General features: G+C 48.9%; 1 protein-coding gene across 5 annotated transcripts in view; it reads right to left on the reverse strand.

The window, feature by feature from the left end:
- The window catches only part of LOC307227059 (cryptic protein-like), a 384101-nt gene that overhangs the window by 22407 nt on the left and 337556 nt on the right, over window positions 1-24138 (reverse strand). For 4 of the 5 annotated variants that reach the window (XR_013843773.1, XR_013843774.1, XR_013843775.1 and 1 more), the window contains one exon: window positions 22542-23431. The exons of the other annotated variant lie outside the window; for it this stretch is intronic. The gene's annotated coding sequence lies outside the window, so the exon portion shown is untranslated. Of the gene's footprint in view, window positions 1-22541; window positions 23432-24138 lie in introns of those variants that run through there. 5 annotated transcript variants of the gene reach the window in all.

Below are 24138 nucleotides of genomic sequence, written 5' to 3' on the forward strand. Positions count from 1 at the left end.
GAGAGAGAGAGAGACATTGCACATACTTTTGTAAACCAAGAAAATCTTTAATAATACATTTTTTTTTTAAAAAAAGAAGGTAAGGAAACAACAAACACAAACTTATCCAGCTAATTAACATAAACACTTACACTTAAATCTCAGTAGGCTGAGTAACGAAACAAAATGCTGTCAAAAGCCCAAATAGACGCTGACCTCTTATTCTTATTAATTAATTAAATTTATATACCACCCTTCATCAAAAGAGCACAAGGCCGTTCACAGAATAAAATACAAAATAAAACACAAGTAAATAATTAAACCAGAACAACAAAACAATAACCCCCCCTCCCCACATGCACATTTAAAGGTAAAGGTAAAGGTACCCCTGCCCGTACGGGCCAGTCTTGACAGACTCTGGGGTTGTGCGCCCATCTCACTTAAGAGGCCAGGGGCCAGCGCTGTCCGGAGACACTTCCGGGTCACGTGGCCAGCGTGACATCGCTGCTCTGGCCAGAGCCAGAGCCGCACACGGAAACGCCGTTTACCTTCCTGCTGGTAAGCGGTCCCTATTTATCTACTTGCACCCGGAGGTGCTTTCGAACTGCTAGGTTGGCAGGCGCTGGGACCGAGCAGCGGGAGCGCACTCCGTCGCAGGGATTCGAACCGCCGACCTTTCGATCGGCAAATCCTAGGCGCTGAGGCTTTAACCCACAGCGCCACCTGCGTCCCCACATGCACATTTAAAAGGCTGTAATCAGCCAAAGGCCTGGTTGGAGAGGAATGCTTTTGCCTGGTGCCTAAAAATATAAAATGGGGGAGAATGCTTGTGAGATGCAGCCAAGGGTAACTGTTGGTTTCTTGGTCCTCACCACTAGGATCAGATCAAATCAATGTGTTCTACATGTACACGTCGGCTCTTTCAGCATGTACCGGTACATATGTGCTCTGAACTGAGACCACATAAGTTTTATCATTCCTTTTTTCCTTAAAAAATGTTTAGGGGTACAGTGGTATCTCAGGTTAAGTACTTAATTCGGTCCAGAGATCCGTTCTTAACCTGAAACTGTTCTTAATCTGAAGCACCACTTTAGCTAATGGGGCCTCCTGCTGCCGCCGCGCGATTTCTGTTCTCATCCTGAAGCAAAGTTCTTAACCCGAGGTACTATTTCTGGGTTAGCGGAGTCTGTAACCTGAAGCGTCTGTAACCCGAGGTACCACTGTACTCTCATCTTCCTAATCATATTGAAATACTGCCTCTCAATGAGGCCAAACTTAGATTCACAAAATGTTTAGGGGTATGCGTACCCCTGCATCGCCCCCCCAAACCCCCACTGTGTTTGATCCGCCATCAGGTTGTCGATGTAGCTGTTCCAGCTGCTCATGGCCACGGTGGGCGATGCGGGGGATGCAGGCGCACAGATGCTGCTGGGCCCGGATGCAAAAGCCTGGAGGGGGCGGTTGGCGGCTACTTCTGTTTACAGGGGACCCCGGGGGAGAAGGCGACGTGCGATCTGGATGTGCCGCGGGCGGTGATGGGAGTGGATCTCGCCAGACTATATTTTGAAGGAAAAAAATGAATTCCTATGGCCCACAAAGCGTGTTCTCAATAAAGAGAGAGCACGTGTTGCGGATGGGGCCAGACAAAACATCCTATAGTGGCCAGCCAGGCTGGTGCAAGGTATTTGGGCCAGATTGGTGGCTGTTGTTACTGGGGAGAAATTGATGTTGCCAATTTAGGGGTGGGATCAGAGGGTATTTATTCTAGGTCCACAGCTTGTTCCTTTCTCTTTCGCTGTGGACACCGGATCATCAGCATCGGAGTGATTACAGCGAGAGTTTGGTTGTATACTCTTTCCTAGTCTTCCCCTCGCTTTTCCTTTCCTCTCAATTTTATTACGTCTATTCCTCCTTAATTTATTTTTCGTTTTTTCTGATCCCTCCGTTTTGTTCCTAAGTTTGGTTTCCCCATAGGGCCTGAGGGCTCCGGGGGGCGCCCCGCGGCCTATATCGGCCCGGCGGGGGGGGGGGGCTTTTTTCCCCTCTCTTTTCTAATTATTCTGGGGCCCCGATTTCGCCCGGTTGGGCTCCGGGGGCGCCGGGGGAGGCCCTGATCCCTGGGCGCGGTGCGCGCCCGGGTTAGTAGGCCCGCGGCGCGCGCGGCGCTCCGGGCCGCCGGCCCGCTGCTCGGGTGGCTGGTGGGCGCCGGGGAGCGCCGCGAGGCCGCCGGGGATCGCCCCGCGGCCCGCCTTGGTCCAGTTGGGCCTTCTCTCTTGCCTCCCTGCATTTGGCGCCTGGGGGGGCCCTGATCCCCGCGCGCGACGTGCGCGCGGGATTGTTGGGCCCGGCGCGCTATTGGGCCGGGCTGAGGCTTGGCGAGGCCTTTTCGCCCTGCAGCCGCCGGAATCGCGCCGACGGCCTGCTCTGGCCTGGTTGGGGCCTTTTTTCCTTCCCTTCTCTTTGGGCGGGGGGGGAGGCCATCCGTTCTCCGGAGGCCGCTTACCTCCTTTCCTGGGTCCTTTAGTGGCTGCCCGGGGGGCTGCTGGCTGGCTGGGGACGTGCTGGAAGGGGTGACTGTAGGCCTTACAGCCTGAGGATTTTGGCGGGAGCGCCATTTTGTTTCCTGGTTGGGCCTAGTGGCGGCATCTAGTGGTCAGGCCTTGCAATTGCAGGCCTGGCCTGGAGCTCAGTAGGGACCTCTAGTGGTCGCCTTGGGTAACGACGGGGCATTAATTGCTCTCTTCCTCTTCTAGTGGTGGTGATATTTGCTGTTTGCATTGTACTTACTGCTGGAGATTTAATTCACTTTATTTTATATTGTTCTTCCTTTCACCTATTAGCTTCTGTTTCCTTTATTATTAGTAATTTGTGTTAATTCCAATCCTTGTTTTGATTTTAATTTTATTTTGATTTTACCCCAGTAGTAGGTATGGCTCCAAAGAAGGCAACAAGGAAGTCTGGTTCGGCCGTCTCTGCGAAGCGACCGATAAAAGGCCCGTCTCAGGCCTTACGTTCTCCTGAGCCCGGCCAGTCATTAAAACGCATTCAATCCATGGTTTCTAGTTTAGCCGGCGATCCGAGGGCACTGGCAAGGGTGGAGGCGGAGATGGATGGCTTGATGCATCGTTGCTCTACCCCGTCGACCTCATCGGCGTTGCTGGCTCCCCCTGCGTGTGCCTCTTCTCCAGCTTCGTCATCTAGTGGAGAGGAGGGAGTATATTTGTCGGCTGAGGGCTTATTACCTGTCACGCAACCGGCCCCGTCCCCTGTCCTGCCTGGGCCACAGGTTGCTACGTATAGGGGGCGTGGGCGTGCAAGGCTTGGAGCCAGAAGAAGGGCATCGGCGCGGGGCCGTGTTGGGCGAGGTTACTCTGCGCAGTCTTCTGTGGCGCCACTTTCTACCGTAGATCGTTCTCAGGTTGTCTCTTTTCAGTCACTTCCAGGCACTGTGCAGCATGATGAGGTCTCTGAGTCTTCTGTGGAAGACAGCCTTCCTCCACCTCCGAAGACATCTTCTGGCGGTCACCGGCGCCACAGGAGGAGTTCCAGGAGGCGGTCTAAGAGAAGGCGGAAGCACACTTCGTCCTCTTCTTCAGGTACTTCTTCCCAGAGTTCCAGTAGCAATGATGAAGCTTCCCTCAAACTTTATTGGGGCTTCGGGGAGACTTCGGGGCTCCCAAAGTGGGTGTGGGAGCGGAGGGCAAACTCCCATAGGGCCAGGTATGGGGCGGTGCAGGATTGTAGAGAAGGGGTTTTGGTGCCTGACATAAAAGCCTCCACCAATTCGGCTAGGGATATTATTCCTGGTGCCCACCTGTCTACAAGGTTACGGTCCAGGATTCTGAATGGCCGTTATGTTGATATATTTAGCCTTGCCCCACCACTTGACGGTCAGGAGCCCTTAGATAGGGGGTTTCCTCCCTCTAAAAAACGAGTCATCGTGCCCAAGGCAGAGAGGACTTTTGAACGATGGTTAGACAGTTTTCAAGTCTTTGCTGGCGTGGTTTCTGCAGCCTATCCGCGGAGATCTTTGCATTTATGGGTGTATCTGTCTATAGTCCGTTCGGCCTTTACGATGGCTGGAGAGGCGGCTGCGTTGTCTTATGACCAAAATTTTAGGCGTAGAGCAGCCAAGATTCCCACTGCCCGCTGGGACCGAAAGGACTTGGATGTCTGGACCACTTACGTGGCCCCACGTATTGATAAAAAGGCCTCTGATCTGCAAAAACTCAAGGCCTTCCCTCAGAAGGCGGGCCGCAAGCTGTTCTGTTGGGATTTCAATAAGGGTGTCTGTCAACGACAACCCTGCAGGTTCTCACACTTGTGTGAGAAGTGCTCAGGGAATCATTCGGCATCCGTGTGCGCCGGGGGGCGGCGCCCCTTTCGAAAAGGAGGGGGCTTTCAGCAGCCCCCAAAAGCCGCTACCCAAGTGCCAGCCGCCGGAGCAGGAAAGTAGTATCCTATACTCATTAGCTTATACACCGGTTCGGCTGCAGCCGTTATTGTCCTTATTGAGTTCTTACCCTGACAAAGAAGCAGCGTCCTATTTGCGTGATGGTTTTTCTTTAGGCTTTAGGATTCCGGTGGCTTCGGCCCCCACTTCTGGAAAACCTGTTAACCAGAAATCTGTTAAGGATATGCCAGAGGTGGCACGCAGGAAAATCGGTAAGGAACTGGCTTTACATCGTATGGCCGGTCCTTTTTCCGTCCCTCCTTTTCCTAATCTGCATGTTTCTCCCTTGGGTATAGTACCCAAGAAAGCCCCAGGGGAATTTCGCCTCATTCATAATCTCTCTCATCCTAGAGGCACGTCAGTAAATGACGTGATTCCCCCGGAGCTTTGTTCGGTGAAATATGCTTCTCTTGATCACGCGATCAAGATGATACGGAAGTTTGGGCCTGGTGCCCTATTGGCCAAATGCGACATTGAGTCGGCGTTCCGGCTGCTTCCAATCCATCCCGATGATTTCTGGTTGCTTGGTTTTCAGTTTGAAGGTGGATTTTATTTTGATAAGGCTATGCCCATGGGCTGTTCTGTGGCCTGTGCAGCTTTTGAATGTTTTAGTTCCTTTTTGGAGTGGGCCTTGCGTAATAGAACTGGTTTGGGCGGAGTCACGCATTATCTCGATGATTTTTTACTGGCCTCAGCGAACAATACAGGGGACTGCGTGGTATTGTTGCAGGCTTTTGCTTCCTTAACAGAGGAGCTGGGCGTTCCATTGGCGGCAGAGAAGACTGAGGGTCCCTCTACGGAACTCACTTATTTGGGTATCTGGCTGGATACCGTGGCCCAAACCTCCAGCTTGCCGGCCGATAAGATAACCACTTTGAAAAGGGTCATCGAAGAATTGCTTCCTTTAAAGAAGGTCACCTTGCGACAGCTGCAGTCGCTGTTAGGCCATTTAAATTTTGCTTGCAGGGTGGTCGCCCCTGGGCGACCATTCTGCTCCCGTTTAGCCAGACTTACCACGGGATTGCGTGCCCCACAGCATAGGGTGCGCCTTTCTAGCCAGGTGCGTGCTGACCTTCGCATCTGGTTGGAATTCCTGGGGGAATTCAATGGGGTGTCGCTGTGGCAGGACACCATGAACCTCCATAACGACTTCCAGGTGCACTCAGATGCAGCGGGGTCCCTTGGGTTTGGTCTGTTCTGGGACGGGAGGTGGTGTGCGGAACGATGGCCTCCTGCTTGGCGTGGGGAGGCTATCACTCGGGATCTAACTTTTCTTGAGTTCTTTCCCATTGTAGTGGCCGTGCACTTGTGGGTTGAGCATTTCAGGGACCATCGTGTTTGCTTTTGGTCCGATAACCAGGCAGTGGTGAATGTACTAGCCAAGCAGTCTTCACGATCTCCTAGGGTATCAGCCTTGCTACGGGCTTTTGTTTTGCACTGTTTGCGTTTTAATATTGTATTTTCTGCTCGTTTTGTTCCGGGCATTTCTAACGAGATTGCTGATGCTCTGTCCCGTTTTCAGATGGAGCGATTCAGGTCCCTGGCGCCACTGGCTCGAGACCGTCCGGAAATTTTCCCGGATCATCTCTGGAACCTTGGCAGCACTTAGTTTTACAGGGAGTAGCTGCATCTGTTGCCCCGTCTACGTTGAGGTCATACAAAAAGGCCTGGGCAGATTTTTTGGTATTTAATGGGCAGACGGTCGTTGGGGAGGTTACTGCCCCCCATTCTACCTCTCAGGTCCTCAAGTATTTGGCGCATCTATTCCAGATGCGCCGGGCGGCCAGGACGCTGCGACTTCATTCGGCAGCAATTTCCTTTTTTAGCAGGGCTTATTTTAATAAGGACCCTTGTGGGAAGTTCGTGGTGCGCAGAGCTTTGGAGGGATGGGGGCGACTCACTCCTTCTAGGCCTATTCCCAGGCGGCCCATTACATTGGAGTTGCTGGCACGGATGCGCAAAAAATTGCGTAGCATCTGTTGGTCGAGTTTTGAGGCTCGTCTATTCTCCGCAGCCTTCTCGTTAGCTTTCTTTGGGGCCATGAGAGTAGGGGAGGTGGTCCTTGAACCTAAGAGGGATGGAGGTTCCAGGGGCTTGCTGATGCAGGACGTGAGTTTGTCTTTGTCCGACCTGCAGGTTACTATCAGAAACTCGAAGACGGATCAGCTAGGTAGGGGAGCCGTTATCAGGCTCCCGGCAGCTGGGGAAAGGGGCCCTTGTCCGGTAAGGGATCTTAGGAAGTATCTGGCGCTGCGTCCTGCGGGAGAAGGGCCCTTATTTATTCATGAAAATGGGCACCCGTTAGTACGGCATCAATTCACCAAGGTGTTGCGTAAGGTCATTGTGGCTTGTGGCCTTGAGGCTTCAGAGTTTGCTCCTCACTCTTTCCGGATTGGGGCTGCGACGATGGCTGCCCATTGGGGTTTATCTGTAAAGAGGATAAAAGATTTGGGTCGGTGGAGGTCGGATGCATTCAAAACGTATGTGAGGAGATAATGTTGTTGGTATACTTACAATTCTGTTTTACCCTAGGTCCGGGCACTATTCGTATCTGGATAGTGGGTCACAGTATTGTGCATTGGGCCGCTGACAGAGCTCGCCAGTCTGGATTGGGAGACGGCCTGGGCTTTCCACAGCACGTGCAGGTGTCCTGGATCTCCAGAAGGGGGATGCGTTGGAGTGAACTCTTACCACTCTTGCATAGACGTGTCCTTCTGGTTGGCCCTCCTTCAGCGATTGTGTTACAGTTGGGGGAAAATGATCTGGTTTCCACTCCCTGCTATGTGCTGCGTATGGCTATGTTACAGGACCTGAGGGACCTTGCGGCTATGGTGCCTAATGCTAAATTGATTTGGTCGCAGTTGCTTCAACGCCGCGTTTGGCGGGGTAGTCCCAGCCCAGCGACCGCTGAACGAGCCAGGAAGCGGATTAATTCCGCAGTGGGCAAGTTGGTGGTGGGCTTGGGCGGATTGGTGATTCCTCACCCTCTTATTTCCTTTAAGGCTGCGGTCCTATACAGGGCTGATGGGGTTCATTTTTCTGCAATGGGGAATGATGTTTGGTTGGATGCAGTGGTGTCCAGGTTGAGGGTGTGGCTTGGTAGGTGAGTGGTTGGCGGCGAGCGTTAGGGCTCGGGTGGCGGTTAGGCATTGGTTAAATTGGTTGGTGGAGGGGTATGGATTGGCTGTGCCTACCCCTCCAATGTTGCTGCTGCATGGGAATTCCGTTAAAGGAATTCTGGGGCTTACCATCCCTTTGTCCAAACCCCTGGAATCGGGTGCGGGCCGCGTAAGACCCCAAGGAGCATGCGGGGAGGAACTGAAGGGTCTGTAGCGCAGCCCCAGTTGCCCTGATCTTGTTCCTCCACACTGACTCTCGCTGGAATCCGGGAGTCAGTGCTATCCCCAAGGCGGGGGGGATAGCTAGTCATAACCAATGCCTAAGCAACCACTCACAAAAATTGTATGATAATAAAGTTGTGGCCAAAATTATGCCAAAAACCTTAAACAAAATTATGTGTGATGTGTGAGTTATTGGGGTAGGGGTGTTTTGGGGACCTCAGCACGCAAAGCGTGTTCTCAATAAAGAGAGAGCACGTGTTGCGGATGGGGCCAGACAAAACATCCTATAGTGGCCAGCCAGGCTGGTGCAAGGTATTTGGGCCAGATTGGTGGCTGTTGTTACTGGGGAGAAATTGATGTTGCCAATTTAGGGGTGGGATCAGAGGGTATTTATTCTAGGTCCACAGCTTGTTCCTTTCTCTTTCGCTGTGGACACCGGATCACCCGCCCGCCCTCCCTTGAAAGGGTTTCTCCTTGACCTTGCTATGCCTGTCATGGGGTCGTTCGCATTGGTGCGGGGGCCTGGTAGGAATTTACCTTTTGGCTGATTAGTGTGTGCCAATTGGGTTTTGCCTACTGCGTAGCAAATCGTCACAACTTGTAAGGTTGGCGGTTAGGCATTGGTTAAATTGGTTGGTGGAGGGGTATGGATTGGCTGTGCCTACCCCTCCAATGTTGCTGCTGCATGGGAATTCCGTTAAAGGAATTCTGGGGCTTACCATCCCTTTGTCCAAACCCCTGGAATCGGGTGCGGGCCGCGTAAGACCCCAAGGAGCATGCGGGGAGGAACTGAAGGGTCTGTAGCGCAGCCCCAGTTGCCCTGATCTTGTTCCTCCACACTGACTCTCGCTGGAATCCGGGAGTCAGTGCTATCCCCAAGGCGGGGGGGATAGCTAGTCATAACCAATGCCTAAGCAACCACTCACAAAAATTGTATGATAATAAAGTTGTGGCCAAAATTATGCCAAAAACCTTAAACAAAATTATGTGTGATGTGTGAGTTATTGGGGTAGGGGTGTTTTGGGGACCTCAGCACGCAAATAACCCAGAGATGCATTTTAAATAAAAGCACACATTTTACTCATGTAAAACATAGCTGTCAACTTTCATATTTGAAAATAAGGGATCAGCAGCCTCAAAAATAAGGGATCAGCAGCCTCACCTGTCTACGGGATATCTAACAACCCGGGATAGCAGCGGGAAGCAGTGGGAAACGGCGCTGGAATAAGGGAATTTCCCACAAAAAAAGGGAAGGTTGACAGCTATGATGTAAAAACACCAGGCAGGCCCCACAAATAACTCAGAGATGCATTTTAAATAAAGGGACACATTCTACTCATGTAAAAATACGCTGATTCCCAGACCGTCCACGGGCCGGATTTAGAAGGCGATTGGCCCCCAGACCTTAGTTTGCCTGCCCATGAACTAGAACATTAAACTCTACATCTGTTAAACTTAGTCTGTGTATAGATTCTTATTCTTAATGGCCCAGGTTCCTCTGAACTACTAATCCAGATTATATTTCTATATATTTTCAGACCACTTAATGACAAAATAGATGCTGGCAGTGGCGTCAAAACAAAAAGGAATTCGGGAGCTTTATCAAATGCTTGTCTTAATCAAAGTAGACCCATTGAAATTAATGGACATGAGTAATTTAGGTTCATTAATTCCAACAGGTCTACTCTGGGTAGGACTAGCACAGAATATAACCCAAAATTTCAAACCTGTGGAAAGGATTCTCTTTCTCCCTTCCTTCCACAAGTCCATATGTATATATGTCCAATAAATATACTGAACATAGGAAATTGCTTTCACCAAGAAGGTGCAACTGTTTAAATTTGGTGTCCGTAATAATTTTGCCCATGCTCTGCCAAGAAAATGATGTTGCACTAAAAAGCGTTTGGGATCTTGCACCTGTCTGCTTTTCCTGCCGAGGTCGTAACACACATGTCTTCCCCCCTTTCTCTCGGTTTTTATAAATGCTATTAACTTTTAACAAGCCCAATACTCTACTGGTGCATATAGAGAGACTACTTAACCCTATATAGCTGTGTGTAAACCTTTTCCCTCTCCCCCTCCACGATACCAGCTTGAAGCACCTGATGATGACCCATAAGCTTTTAGAACAAGGCCACATTTCTCCACACCGTCCAATTACCTCCATAAAGCGAGGAGTTATGTTTCCAGTGTAAATGCTGCGATGGAAGAGGAGCAGAAACAGAAAACAAATAATGCGACTTGGTGAACTGTTCGGGTTCCTTGGGATCTCTTGGCTGAAATGCCATTCTGAAAAATAAAACTGCTTTGAACATGCTTCTGAAGTTAAAAGAAAGACGCAATAAGGACAAAGAGCAGAGGTGGAAAGTTGTCATGGGAGACAAGGAAGGGGACGGTAATTTTTTTTAGACCTTAAGCTATGAAATAGGAATCTAATCTGTTTCTCAGCAGACTTCTGGGTCTGAAATGTAATTTCTGTTGTTACAGTAAAATTGCTTTTCTTACATGGATTTTTTTGTTTTGAAAAAAAACTTCATTACCTATAATTAACTTTTCCAGTCACTTCCCTCCCCCTCACATAAAAATTAAAATGCCCTTCTTTTTTTCTGTGCAGGGTAGGAGACAGGACGACCAATATAAGAGAATCCAGCATGAGTGGTTTCTATGAACTTAAAATCAAAATAAGAACAATAACCCAGTAACATGCCCCGCCAAAAGAGCCACATTTTTAAAAGGGTAAAGGATGTCAACCAGGTCAGCCAAAGGCCTGATTGAAAAGGAATATTTCTGCCTGGTGCTGAAGGAGTGAGGACCAGGGGTCCACCTGGGTCCACTTTGGAGAGCCAGGCTGGAGCCATTTTATAAGCTGAAAGCCATCTTAGAGAGCAAACTAAAAGCTAAAAAGACATTTCTCTCTCTCCCCTGCTTGCCCCTGCTTGCAAGAACAATATTTTTGCAACACAGCGAGTTTGCAAGAGGATGAGGTCAGGGGATTTTGCTAGTAGTTGAGCTGTTTCTGAGAAACTGTCTGTTTGCCCAGGATGTCTGCCCACCGCAGGATTCTAAATGCAGACCTAGGCCTGAACTTGTTAAAACCACAGTCCCCTTTTCTGAGAAACAGGGGGGGTCAAGTGGTATTTGCTGGAACGAGTAAATAGGTCAGAGATTTTAAGCCATCAGTGCCACCTAATGGAGAAAGCAGTTTGGAACCAAAAGGCCACCACCAATTTTCTAATTGGTAGAGCTTTAATGATTATGCATAAAGGGGAATGTTTAAGGGGTGGGTCAAGGGGCTGAACTGTTGCTTTGCCTTAGGGCATAAAAGTTGTCTGCATCTGACTGACGGTGGGCATTCTCTCATTTCTTCCTGAATGCACCCCTTTTTGTATTTTGTCTGACAAAATTCAAACTGAATAAAAGACTTTTTTTAAAGAAATATTGCTGCCTGGATTTTTCCATTCTGGTCTGTATTCTGAAGTCCCCAACATTTCTGGTGCCTGCGTGACTCGGATAGGGACCTTAAGTCCTCAAAAAGACCAGAAGGCAGCTCCCTTGTCCCTTTCTAGGCAGGGTACAGGGGAGGGGGCAACCGGCCGCTTGCTCCTGGCGCCACCGAGGCTTTTCTTCGGAGGAGGGCGAAGCCAATTTGACCCTTCTGCTGGATCCTGTCAGAGGAGACAACGGATTGAAGGACCGAGGTTGACAGGACAGGGCAGGAGGAACCAGCCGGCTGGGGTGAGTACATGGCAAAGGGCCCTGAGGACAGAGGAAGGCAAACCCCCTTGTAATTAAGGGGAAGGGACATCCTGATCACATGTCCAGCGTGCTTGGTGGCAGTAAGGGAAGGATTGGCCCCTGATACCCACCCACGCTTAAGGATTTAAAAGAAGGAAGAAGGAAATGGGGCAGAGGGAATTGGTGTTGGTGTTTGTGTTTTGTATGTTGTATGTCAGATACTCCAGTGCATGAATTGTGAATGAGCGGTCAGGGTTTAGCGTCCCTTTGGCCAAGCGAGTGCAGGGTTGTGCATTTCCTAGTAGGGCGACCTCACCTAGGTCACAACCTGAAGTGTGTGGAGAGTGGAAGGAATTTTGAAACCCGGTTAGGAGCGGAGTATCTGAAAAATGGGGTCTGAAGCAAGCCAATGTAGTCCTTTTGAATGCTTTTGATTTGGCCCAAATTACTTACAATCAGAGAGAGAAGGCCTCAAAGGAATAACCACCCCCAAGCTTTTCTGATGTCTACTCTTCAGTCAGCAGGCATCAAATCTTTCAGAAACATACGGGCCCTAGCTGGGACAGGGCAACAAGGAGTATCTCTTTGAGGCTGAGGACCTACTTAGAGAAGAGTTTCAGACTCAGATTCAGCTTTGGGAGCGATGGAGGGGATCGCTCCAGAGATCCCTTAGGTTATCCAAGTTGATATACTGAACTAGAATGCATATAAAACTTTCAGATCTCTGGACCTCAATGAAGGCAAGAGTTCAGCCAGGCAAAGCTGGAGGATTCTCTGCTGAGTTGTGGCTTTGGTAACAAGGCAAGCCTCCTAGTTTCTCCAAAGCCCATCACTGAACTGGGAAGCACATGAGCCTCGCAGACCTCCAACAGTTTTGATCCCTATAGTAGCTACAGCTTGACCAGGGAGGGCAACCTAAATCCCAGAACTTAGCTAGGGAAGAGCTGGGTATCTCTGTGACCAGCGGCAGTTTGGAACACATCAGGGAAACCACCAGCAGCCCCCTAGCTTCTCTGATGACCAGAGAGGTGGTCTATGGCTAGGAAATACGAAATGCTTTCAGACCTATAGCAGTTACAGTTGAGACAGGGAGGGCAATTTAATTGGTGCCCTTAACCAGGCACCAGCTGGATGGCTCAGAGCTCAGGTGTGTCTCAGAGAACACTGTAACAGACCCCTAGCTTGAGGCTCAGGCAGAGGAGTCTCAAGAGAAGACCTGCATCTCTGTGGCCACCACAGTTGACAAGTTAGTTGCCACAGAAAAGGATGAAGGAAGAGATGAAGAAACAAGCCGGACACCTGAAGCTGACACAGGGTGTGAGCAGCCAGTGGCAGGTGTCTGCTGGGAGAACTACTAGAAGTTTTTAAAGAAAAAAAAACTGCACAAAACAGGAGGAAGAAGAGCTTTGTCCATTTAACTTGGATGAGTTTGTGACCATGGATGAAGTTCTAGAGGTTCACGTGATAATAGAGAAACCCCCCCACCCCCCTGGCTGAAGAAATATAAGACTGATCAATGCAAAATTATGGCCCTTAGGACTGAAATTAAAGGAACACAGGCAGGAAAATGTCTGTTCCCAGTGCCGTGGTGGCCCCCTTGGGAGGACAGGGACAGCCCCATGTCCCCAATGCTCCACCGTTGCCCCACTATGTGGCCCCAGGAGCCGAAGCAATAGGAAAGGGGGGGCTGCCAGACACCCCAGAAGTAGACAAGGCAGAGCCCAGCGACCAGACCCTGGAGGAAATATATCCCAACCTTAAAGAATTGAGGGAAAGGATGAACAAATACAGAAGTTCGACCACTATGTATTGAGAAGCTGAAAAAGCTTATCACAATGCTCGAGCCAAAGCATTGGGGAGTACATAAAGCGGTCCAGGTCCACCGCAGAGGCAGGAGAAGCAGAAGTCCTGACCCCCCCTTCGTGTAATTTGGGACAACCCGCTCCCTGCGCCTCCGTTCACCCTCCAATATGTCCCCTTCACCACCACCGATTTGATGAATTGGAAGACCCACACCCCTGCGTTTGCTGAGAAGCCCCAGGCAATTGTGGACTTGCTGTCCTCTATATTTGCAGCGCATGAGCCTACCTGGGCAGACTGTCAACAATTGTTGAACACTCTCTTTACCTCAGAGGAAAGGAGGAGAATTAATACACAGGCTTTAGAACACCTGAAAGACCAGCAGATTCAGGAGGCAGATTGGCCTAATCGGTATCCCTTAACCAACCCACAGTGGGACCCAAATAATGTGGACAATCGCAATGCTCTAAGTACCTATCGCGAACTCCTTTTGCATGGACTTCGCAGGGCAGCTAGGAAGCCCACTGACCTGTCTAGGGTGACTGCCGTCGTGCAGAGGTCTGATGAATCTCCGGGCGATTTCTTGGAACGCCTGATGGAGGCATACAGAATTTGGACCCCCTTTGACCCTGAACTCCCTGCACATGAGTTAATGGTAAATGCCTCCTTCATAGGACAATGTGCAAAGGACATTAGAACCAAAATCCAAAACAGCCTGGGTTCCAGGGCATGTCCAGATCTCAGATCATGGCCATCGCCCAGAAGGTGTTTGAACAAAGAGGAGAGGCTGAGAAGAGGGAGAAAAAGCAGTGGAGGAAAGAAAAGGCAGCAGTGTTAGGCACGGCAATGGCTCACAGCCCAGGGACCCGAGGGGTCCGCCGTAGCCATTCAGAGACCCGCGGCCAAGGGGGAGGAAGATGCCTGCTCAGCAACAGCAAGGCCATGAGAGTTACCCCTGTGAAAGGCTGCATGGAGCCAATTGGGAAGCCTGGTCAAAACGCATGTACTACTGGCTGGCAGAAAAGCAGCTATGGGAAAGTACACAGGCTGAAACAGGCTTTGCCCAGCCCATTAAGAAGTTTACAGGCGCAGTGGAGGCTTGTGAAGCAGACGTGGCTGATGCTCTAGAGAAGCCCTGGGTTGCGTGGCAGGGACTGAAGACGGCATGTTAGGCCGCAGTAGAAGCCAGACCAGAGGGACCTGGAAGCCCAGAAGGGGCTGTGGGACGCCCAGAAAGCCCAGAGGGGCCTAGAGGATGCCCAGAAAGAGTACCAAGCCCAGAGGGGGCTGAGGCTGCTTTGGGAAGTTGTTTCTACGGTTCAACGCATCTGTGTGATGGACTGTGTGTTGGAAAAAGGCTGAGAAGGCAGCTGCAAGTTGTTTCTCAGGCAGCAGAGCACCCAAAAGTGGGGGTGCAGGCCAGGGAAGCCGTTCCAAGAGCTCTGAGAAGGCCAAGTCCAACAGCAGAGTTAAAGGCAACACTGAGGCTAAGGAGAAGCGAGGTAGCCGAGCTGGAGGCTCAAGTGAGGCTGGCAGGGGATCAGAGCCATAAGGACCTGAGTGCAGCTGAGTCCAGCCTCTCTAGCACCAGGGCAGCCCTGAAGGAGAGGGCACCGAAGAATTGCTCCCCCTGCTGTGGGAGGCGGGATACAAAGTTTCCCAACAGAAAGGTCAATTGTGCCAAAATAAAATGGAATACTTAGGTTTTAATGTGTCACACCACCAAAGGGCACTGCGACCAGAGAGAAAAAAAGCTATTTGCTGCATGAAGGAACCCACAACAGGAAACAGTTGCGAGGATTCCTAGGAGCAGCAGGTTTGTGCAGAATTTGTATGCCAGGCTTCAGTATTTTAGCAAAACCTCTAAACGAGAGTACCAGAGGAGGAGAAAGAAACCCCTTTGAGTGGGGGCCAGCCCAACAAGAAGCTTTTGAGACTATTAAGTGATGCCTCATGACTGCACCAGCCCCAGCCTCAGTTATTGGAGCACTGGTCCCAGAAGGGATCTTAAGCACTGCTGACAAACCAGCCTATACAAAGCAGGAAAGGGACACTGCAGATGCTCAGGAGTTGACATTGTCCAAAGAAGAATGGTACCTTACCCCTGATGATAGGATATAGATCCCAGAGTCCCTTTCCCAGCAGATAATTCAGAGATACCATGAGTCCACCCACATGGGGCCAGATGCCACAACCAAGCAGCTGGAGAAGTATGTCTATATAGCCAAGCTTTATCAACTGGCAGCCCAGATTTCCAGGAAATGCCTGCTTTGCCAAAAGAATAATCCCAGAATACATTTACGGGTTGCCAACACCCTCAACCCAGCTACTCTACTGCCTTTGCCAGACACAGACAGCGTGGAACACCATGATTGTCTCCAAGTGATGGATGAGGTCTATTCCAGCAGACCGGATCTGAAGGATGAGCCGCTGAAGAATCCAGACGTTGTATATTATCCAGATGGCAGCAGTTTCATTGTGGACGGCCTTCGTAAAGCAGGATATGCTCTAGTGACCAATGAGGAGATTGTGGAAGCAGAACCCCTGTCCCCCGGCGCTTCTGCCCAAAAGGCTGAATTAATTGGACTGACTAGGGTCCTGCAATTGGCAGCTGGATGCAAGGCTAACATCTATACAGATTCCAAATATGCCTTCTTAACCCTGCATGCGCATGGCGCCCTATGGAAAGAGCGGGGCTTGATTGGAGCCCACGGGAAAGCCCTGAAATACGGTCCAGAAGTTGAGATGTTACTAGAAGCTGTATGGGCCCCCGAAGAGATTGCTGTGATGCACTACAAAGGCCATGGGAGAGGCCGGGACATGGTCACTAAAGGCAACCAGAAGCTCGTGAAGCAGCTCTGAAACCTCCACCAGTGGTCACCGCAGCCCTCATCCCAGAACTCACTCCAGACAACGTAGAACCTCGTTACACCCTTGATGAACAGCAGTGGGCATGTCAAGAAGGAGCAATGCTCCAGGAAGGACCAGACAACAGTGTTTTTGTCCCACAGCATCTGGCCAGTGTCATTGTGAAGAATTACCACGAATCCACCCATTTGGGAGGCCCAGCTGCTAAAGCACACCTTGGGAGAATACTCTACATCCCCAACCTATCTCAACTAACTAACTGCTGCTATATCCAAGAGGTGTGTCGTGTGTGTTTGCTTCCTTTCCAGGTATTTCTTCCAGTCTCGCTGAGCCGGTTCACCAGTTCCAACCAGCGTCTGGCGACCCCCTCATCCCCAACTGCGGTGAAAGTAGCCGAGGTGATCCCCTGGGTACATCACACGCGTCTGAAGAAGTCAGAGGGTGTCTGGACTTGCAAGAGAAATCCTGCTGACCCTCTGAAGCTGATCATCACCTTGTGTCTGACGCTACCGGGAATGCGCGTTGGGCCACGGGCAACGAGATCCTGCAGCTGATCATCACAAGGACTTTCATACTCTATTATGTTCTATATTGATTTGTTCTGTGTCTTATTGCCCTGACCCTACCGAGCCATACCAAACTTACTGGCCTGCTGGCCTCTGCTACGACTGGTTCGTCTTGCCGGTGGTAAGAGATGGCGTGCTCATTGGCTATTGGAAACAGGGGTTTGATGAGGTTGCCGTATTGCAACATCCCACTACCCCATTGTGGCTCCTCTTCCACACCACTGTCCAGCATACGTGGGTACTGCTCCTACGGGAACTTGCAGAGACGGTCGAAATCTATCGAGTTCTGGACCGCTCTTGCTGTTGTGGGGGGGTAACCAACTGTCAAACGGGGGGTAGAGCACTGTACCAACCCCATTTAATAGACCAGGTCCTAATCTTAACCCAGGTGTTGCATGGGACGGAACCTATCTTAATGCAAGTGTTGTAGGGGAGGGAGCCTGAACCAGGTGTGCATTGAAATTGCTGAACAAGTGCCAGTAAATTCTGCAGCCCCACCTGTGGGTGTCGTGGTGGCTCGATCCTCCCAAAATCCCAGAATACTACCTAAACTGCTGGGCCTGGTAACTCCATACCTAATACCCTTGAATGTGGCAGGGTATTCTTGTGGCTGCATAAGAGTTGCCACCCAGTAGACAGACAGGGCACCTAGTTCCGGAAGAATTGGATGGGAGGGGCGCCAGCGGGCAGTGTCCCCAACGTAGAGACTTGCTCTCCAGCAAATTTAGAGGCACCACTAGGACTTTTGGTATTGGGACCAGAACCCCTTGATATAGTCACCCCGTGTGTCAGGCCGTTGCAGGGGTGGATATATTCTTGTGGGTACAACATCATTTACGTGGAAGAAGGGGCCCCTTTTGGATATAATATTCTCCCAGGAAACCACAGGGGTCTCCACCCACCGGGAATAGTTGGGAAGTTGATCCAAGTGGTAGGAGCTTCCGAAATAAGGTGGAAAATAACCCCAGAGGCCCAAGCGTTTATAGAATACGAATATCAGTGGGCCCTTCAGCGGTAAAAGAATATTAGGAATGGCCTCGAGTATTGGTGGGAGGAACTATGGAAATATTGAGGTTGGTGGGTAGGAGTGGTATGTACTGCTCTACTTCTTTGGATGCTCCTGTATTCTTGCTGGCATGAACAATATCATATCTGGTTGGAGAATTGGAGAACCTACCTGTGTATTGGCCAAAGCGGGAAAGAGTCCCCTGGCCTCCCATGCCAATTTTTCCCCGTCTAACCCCTACAATAGGTGGTTACAAATGGCTGAAATGGTAGCCCATTCGGCCAATAAGTCAGAATGTCTGGTATGCATCTTGGCCCCAACAGATGCCACGAGTGGACTACCACTTCTCCCACTGCCACTTAACCGTTCCACCATTCACAAACGAGCACTGGTCAATGTCTCAGCACGTACCCATATCCTGGCTCTCTATGACCTATAGGTCCATCAATCGAAAATGATGAACCGGAACCGGTCAGCATTTTCATGATGGAAAGGGGGGAATGAAGGAGTGAGGACCAGGGGTCCACCTGGGTCCACTTTGGAGAGCCAGGCTGGAGCCATTTTATAAGCTGAAAGCCATCTTAGAGAGCAAACTAAAAGCTAAAAAGACATTTCTCTCTCTCCCCTGCTTGCCCCTGCTTGCAAGAACAATATTTTTGCAACACAGCGAGTTTGCAAGAGGATGAGGTCAGGGGATTTTGCTAGTAGTTGAGCTGTTTCTGAGAAACTGTCTGTTTGCCCAGGATGTCTGCCCACCGCAGGATTCTAAATGCAGACCTAGGCCTGAACTTGTTAAAACCACAGTCCCCTTTTCTGAGAAACAGGGGGGGTCAAGTGGTATTTGCTGGAACGAGTAAATAGGTCAGAGATTTTAAGCCATCAGTGCCACCTAATGGAGAAAGCAGTTTGGAACCAAAAGGCCACCACCAATTTTCTAATTGGTAGAGCTTTAATGATTATGCATAAAGGGGAATGTTTAAGGGGTGGGTCAAGGGGCTGAACTGTTGCTTTGCCTTAGGGCATAAAAGTTGTCTGCATCTGACTGACGGTGGGCATTCTCTCATTTCTTCCTGAATGCACCCCTTTTTGTATTTTGTCTGACAAAATTCAAACTGAATAAAAGACTTTTTTTAAAGAAATATTGCTGCCTGGATTTTTCCATTCTGGTCTGTATTCTGAAGTCCCCAACAGTGCCTAAAGGTATATAATGAAGATGCCAGGTGAACTTCCTTGGGGAGAGCATTCCACAAATGGGGAGCCATTGCAGAGAAGGCCCCGTTTTCGTGTTGCCACCCTCCGGACCTCTCGAGGGGAAGGCACATAAAGGAAAGCCTCAGAGGATGATTTCATGGTCTGGGTAGGTTCAAGTTGAGTCTAATAACATCTGGAGGTCCGCAAGTTCCACGGCAAGAGGACCTGATGGTAACAGCTCTCTGCCCACCAGCAATTCAGAGACATTTTGCCTCTGATAATAAAGTAACAACATAGCCATAATGACTAATAGCCATTGGCAGGCTTATGCCCCATGAATTTGCCTAATCCTTTTGTAGAGCCATCCAAGTTGGTGGTCATTGCTGCCTCTTGTGGGAGCCAGTCCCATAGCTGAACTCTCTGAAGTACAGCAGTACCTCGGTTTGCGTGTTCAGACCCAGAAACCTCCCCTCTAAATAAATTCACACATGACTCAAATTTTGATTTTGGTTTTTGGCAGAATTTAGGCCACAACTTTATTGATTACAGAAAGTGACTGGTTGCATAGGCTCTGGTTCGACTAGCTCCTTGCATGCAGGTAGCGCTGACCCAGGGCAGCAGCATAGGTCAGCCAAGGGTGAACACCTGGATAGCGGAAAGCCGGGAACAGGCTATCTCCGCCACCCAAATGTCCTCCTGGACTCAGGCATGGCCACAGCCCCTTCTCAGGGGTTGACCAAACCAAGTTGAGTCCCTGAATTCCTTTAACAGAATACCCTTCACCTAGGGCTGGCGAGAGCGTTCTCACATCCCTATCACCTGAACCAGAGCCTATCCTCAACCTTACAAGTTGTGACGATTTGCTACGCAGCAGGCGAAACCCAAATGGCAACAGCCAATCAGCCAAGTGGGGAAAATGCCTGCCATGCCCCTGTCCCAACGACAGACAACACGTGACGGCATAGCAAGGTCAAGCGCAAACCCCCTAAAATTAGGGAGAGGTAGGCGGGTGTTCTGAATGCACGTGCCAAAAGAGGAAGCTCTGGGTCACGTGCATGGGAATAAATAGGTCTCTCAAACTGTTTGGACTGCGTCCCATTGCCCAGATTGCACCCAGCTTCAAGAGACCTGCCAATCGGTTATTGTGGTTAACCAATCGTACCCACCCACAATATAGGGAGTCGGTTTTCCAGGTATCACCGCAATATGTGCCCTCTTTAAGGGAGGACCTGATTTTTTAACGTCTCCATTGACGAACATTTGGGTTTTTGAATGCCATAAACCCGGTAGTAAATGATTTGGTTTTCGAACAAACCTTGGAAGTCGAACATGCCATGTGGCTTCTGCTGAGTGCAGGATCCTGAAGCCCAGCTGTCAGCTATTGAGTTTTTGGTTTTCAAATGTTTCAAAACTCAAACAGTGTTCCGGAACGGATTACGTTCGAAAACCGAGGTACCACTGTACTTTATTTTGTCCTGAATCTTCCAACATTCAGTTTCCTTGGATTTCCATGAGTTCCAGCATTATAAAAGGGAGAAAAGCCCTGTGCATAATTTTATACACCTCTGTCACATCCCCTCTTATTCACCTTTCCTCTAATTTAAGAAGCCCCAAATGTCTTTTTGTTGTTATTGTGGCTTCTTAAGAAAAAGAGAATGGTTGGGGAAACTTTGCGAGTACCTGGAATTAGCAAAATTGACGGATATAATAAGGAGAAAATCCAAAACTATGGTTATGAAGCAATGGGAGTTTTTAAATGATTATTTACAAAACCAGGGCTTGACTACAAAAATCTGGTTGTGTTTAGAATAATCTTGTGCGTAATATAAAAAATACAAAATGAGACATTAAGGAAATCCAAAGGGAAAATATGAAGAACAGAGGCTCTGACAAACAGATTATTAAAAACGCGTGAGGTAAACGGTGGAAGTCTTTCCCCCCCAAAAAAACCCCCCCAATTTATTTAAGGTAGATAAGGACAAGATGAAATTATACAATTGAATATAAATATAGATGTGAAACGGCTATGTACTGTGAGTACTTATCTACTTTTAAAAATTTTCACATATGATCTTTTTCTTTTACTTCTTTGTTCTTTTTTTCTTTTTTCTGATATCTTATCTTTCATTTCACTGCTTTATTGTGAATAGCATTAAAAAAAAAAGAAAAAAGAAGAAGCCCCAAATGTCACAACCTTTTCTCAAGAGAGAGCTGTATCGTCCCCTTGATCATTTTGCACGGGGTGCCCAGCACTTCCCCTCCGCCTCAGAACATTCATGATCTGATGTACGTCTCTTAAGTTTCAGACTTGTGATTTGCCCTCTATCTGGACGGAGCCACAAGCCCCACTCCCTCATGTTCCCAGTTAGTAATAGAAATGTTTCATGCAAAAGCTCCTGCTGAGAAGATCCTGGCCCTGACAGATAATCAATGGCTTCCAAGAGTAGGTCAAATCATTTCACGCCGGCACACAAAAGGCAGTTTAAGGCAGTGAGCGTGGGAGTTCTAAGGAGACAATTTTAACATGCTATTTTCTCAAGGCAGAGCAGGGTATATAGACAGAGAGGATGATGAGGGGATGTGTGTCTGCTCAGCAGTCAAATTCAAAGGATCAGACACAGCCATCTAGAAAAGAAATTCTCTCTGTTTGCAGACTTCGACAGCTGTCTCCCCCTACCCCAATACTGGCACTTCGTCTGTATGGCACGGTGGACTATGTGTTGGACTAGGTGCCCAGGGTTCAAATCAGCCACAAAACTCACTTGGGTGACCTTGGGCCAGTCGCAGTCTCTCAGCCTAACCTAGCTCAAAGGGTTGTTGTCAGGATAAACTTGAGCTCCTTGGAGGAGATATACATGCAATAAAAACAATAAAAATAACTTAGAATTTTAGTTTTTCTCGTCATTGGCTATACCAGCCTTCCACCACTGAACCGCCCTGAGATCAAGCATTAAATCAAGCATAGGCAAACTTGGCCCTCCAGATGTTTTGGGACTACAACTCCCATCTTCCCTGACCACTGGTCCTGTTAGCGAGGGATGATGGGAGTTGTAGTCCCAAAACATCTGGAGGGCCAAGTTTGCCTAGGCCTGAATTAAATAAATAAATAACCGGTTCTCTGTAGAAGTTTTGGACTATAACAACATCAATCCCACAAGCCAAATGCTGGCCCTCTAGGTCACTTGACACTTTTCCCAGGGCATGTCCCTGAGCAGCCTCGTGTCATTGAACTGCAATAATGGTCCCATCCACACAATAGATTTTAAACAGTCTCATACCACTTTAAACAGTCACAGTTTCTTTCTCGAAGAATACTGGGAAATGTAGTTTGTTAAGGGTTCTCCTTACGCAGATCTGAAATCTATTTTTTATATCAGGCACAGGCAAATTTGTCCCTACAGATGTTTTGGGACTACAGCTCCCATCATCCCTAGCTAACAGGACCAGTGGTCAGGGATGATGGGAGTTGTAGTCCCAAAACATCTGGAGGGCCAAGTTTGCCTATGCCTGCTTTATATCTTCACACTGGGGGGGAAATATTCTTAAAAGAGGAATGGGCTTCTTATATTACAGTGGATAAATCAGAGACGTCTCAGAATAAATATCAATAAAAGGAAATTTTATTAGTAAAATGATATTGATTTTGAATTTGTTTTAAACTGTTTTTAATGTATTTTAAGTTCTTGCAGCCTACCCTGGGATCTTAGGATGAAGGACTAGCAATATTGAGAGAGAAAAGTTGTTGTTAGGTATTTATCAATTAAAAATTGAGTTGCCAATTAAACCTTTGAGCCTATGGCTGAAGAAGATCTCCCCAGGATGCCATTCGCTTACAACAGAAACATGGCGTCCCCCAGGGCAATGGATTTTGTAAAAAAACCCACACACACACCACAAAGCCTAACTTAAACATATGGAAGAAACGTAGGCAGCTTGTCAAACACACTTTTCTTCTTGCAGAGCCTGTAAGTTTGGCACCAATTCCAGCTGTGCACCGCAGGCTCTTCCACTTAGAACTATAGCTGAGGACACAAGAGGATCAGCCCATCTTCTGAGCCATCGAGGGAAAAGTTCAATGACTATTGGAGGAGCTTTGTCAGGAGGCTCTGCTATGATCCGAAAATCACAACATGGGATTTTAGAAATAATGAAACAGAACCCCTTAGAATGGGAGCAAGTGTTTCACTTGGGGGGGGTTGACAATTTGCTGACTCACTAAGGAAACAGAAGGATGGAGAAGTAAGATTAGCGGCGTAATCTTCCAAAGCTCTGGGCCAATTGTATCTTTTCCTCTCTTTCAAAACCACACACTGTTCTTTTATTCCATTGGCTGCCTCTATTCCTCAACTGTGCATCATAGTTTAAGGGCTTAACAATCTTTGGGGCCTCCTGCTGCTGTCCCCCATCATCCTGATGAGTGGTCCTCACTTTGATGAACCAAAGCGGATGATCTCTTCTTTCCTTATCTGTAACTGCTTTCCTTTTTTCATGCCTGCAATAAAAACAAGTCACTGATGTATCTCCAACAACAGCCTGCCTCCGGTGGGAAGGCTAGCAGTATGTGGGATTTCTGATGATGAGAAATATATTTATTGTGGGCTGTGTCCAATGCTGAGAAGGGACACACAAAACTTAATGGACTTTAGGTTTGTTAATGTCAATGAGTCTACTCTGAGTATAACTAAAACTGGCTACAATCCTATTTATTGGGAATGCTTATATACACCTTATCCCTAGGCTTGTCGAAAAATTGACAATTATAAATAAGGTGGCATTTGATCCACTGTAAACAATTACACATGGGACGCAGGTGGTGCTGTGGGTTAAACCGCAGACCCTAGGACTTGCCAATCAGAAGGTCGGCGGTTCGAATCCCTGCAACGGGGTGAGCTCCCATTGCTCGGTCCCTGCTCCTGCCAACCTAGCAGTTCGAAAGCACGTCAAAGTGCAAGTAGATAAATAGGTACCGCTCCAGTGGGAAGGTAAATGGTGTTTGCGTGCGCTGTTCTGGTTCTCCAGAAGCGGCCTAGTCATGCTGGCCACATGACCTGGAAGCTGTAGGCCGGCTCCCTTGGCCAATAAAGCGAGATGAGCACCGCAACCCCAGAGTTGGTCACGACTGGACCTAATAGTCAGGGGTCCCTTTACCTTTACCATAAACAATTACACAGACACTCGAGAATCATATCCAGACAGACA

This window comes from Podarcis cretensis, assembly GCF_951804945.1.
Source record: "Podarcis cretensis genome assembly, chromosome: 11".
Classification (NCBI taxonomy): domain Eukaryota; kingdom Metazoa; phylum Chordata; class Lepidosauria; order Squamata; family Lacertidae; genus Podarcis; species Podarcis cretensis.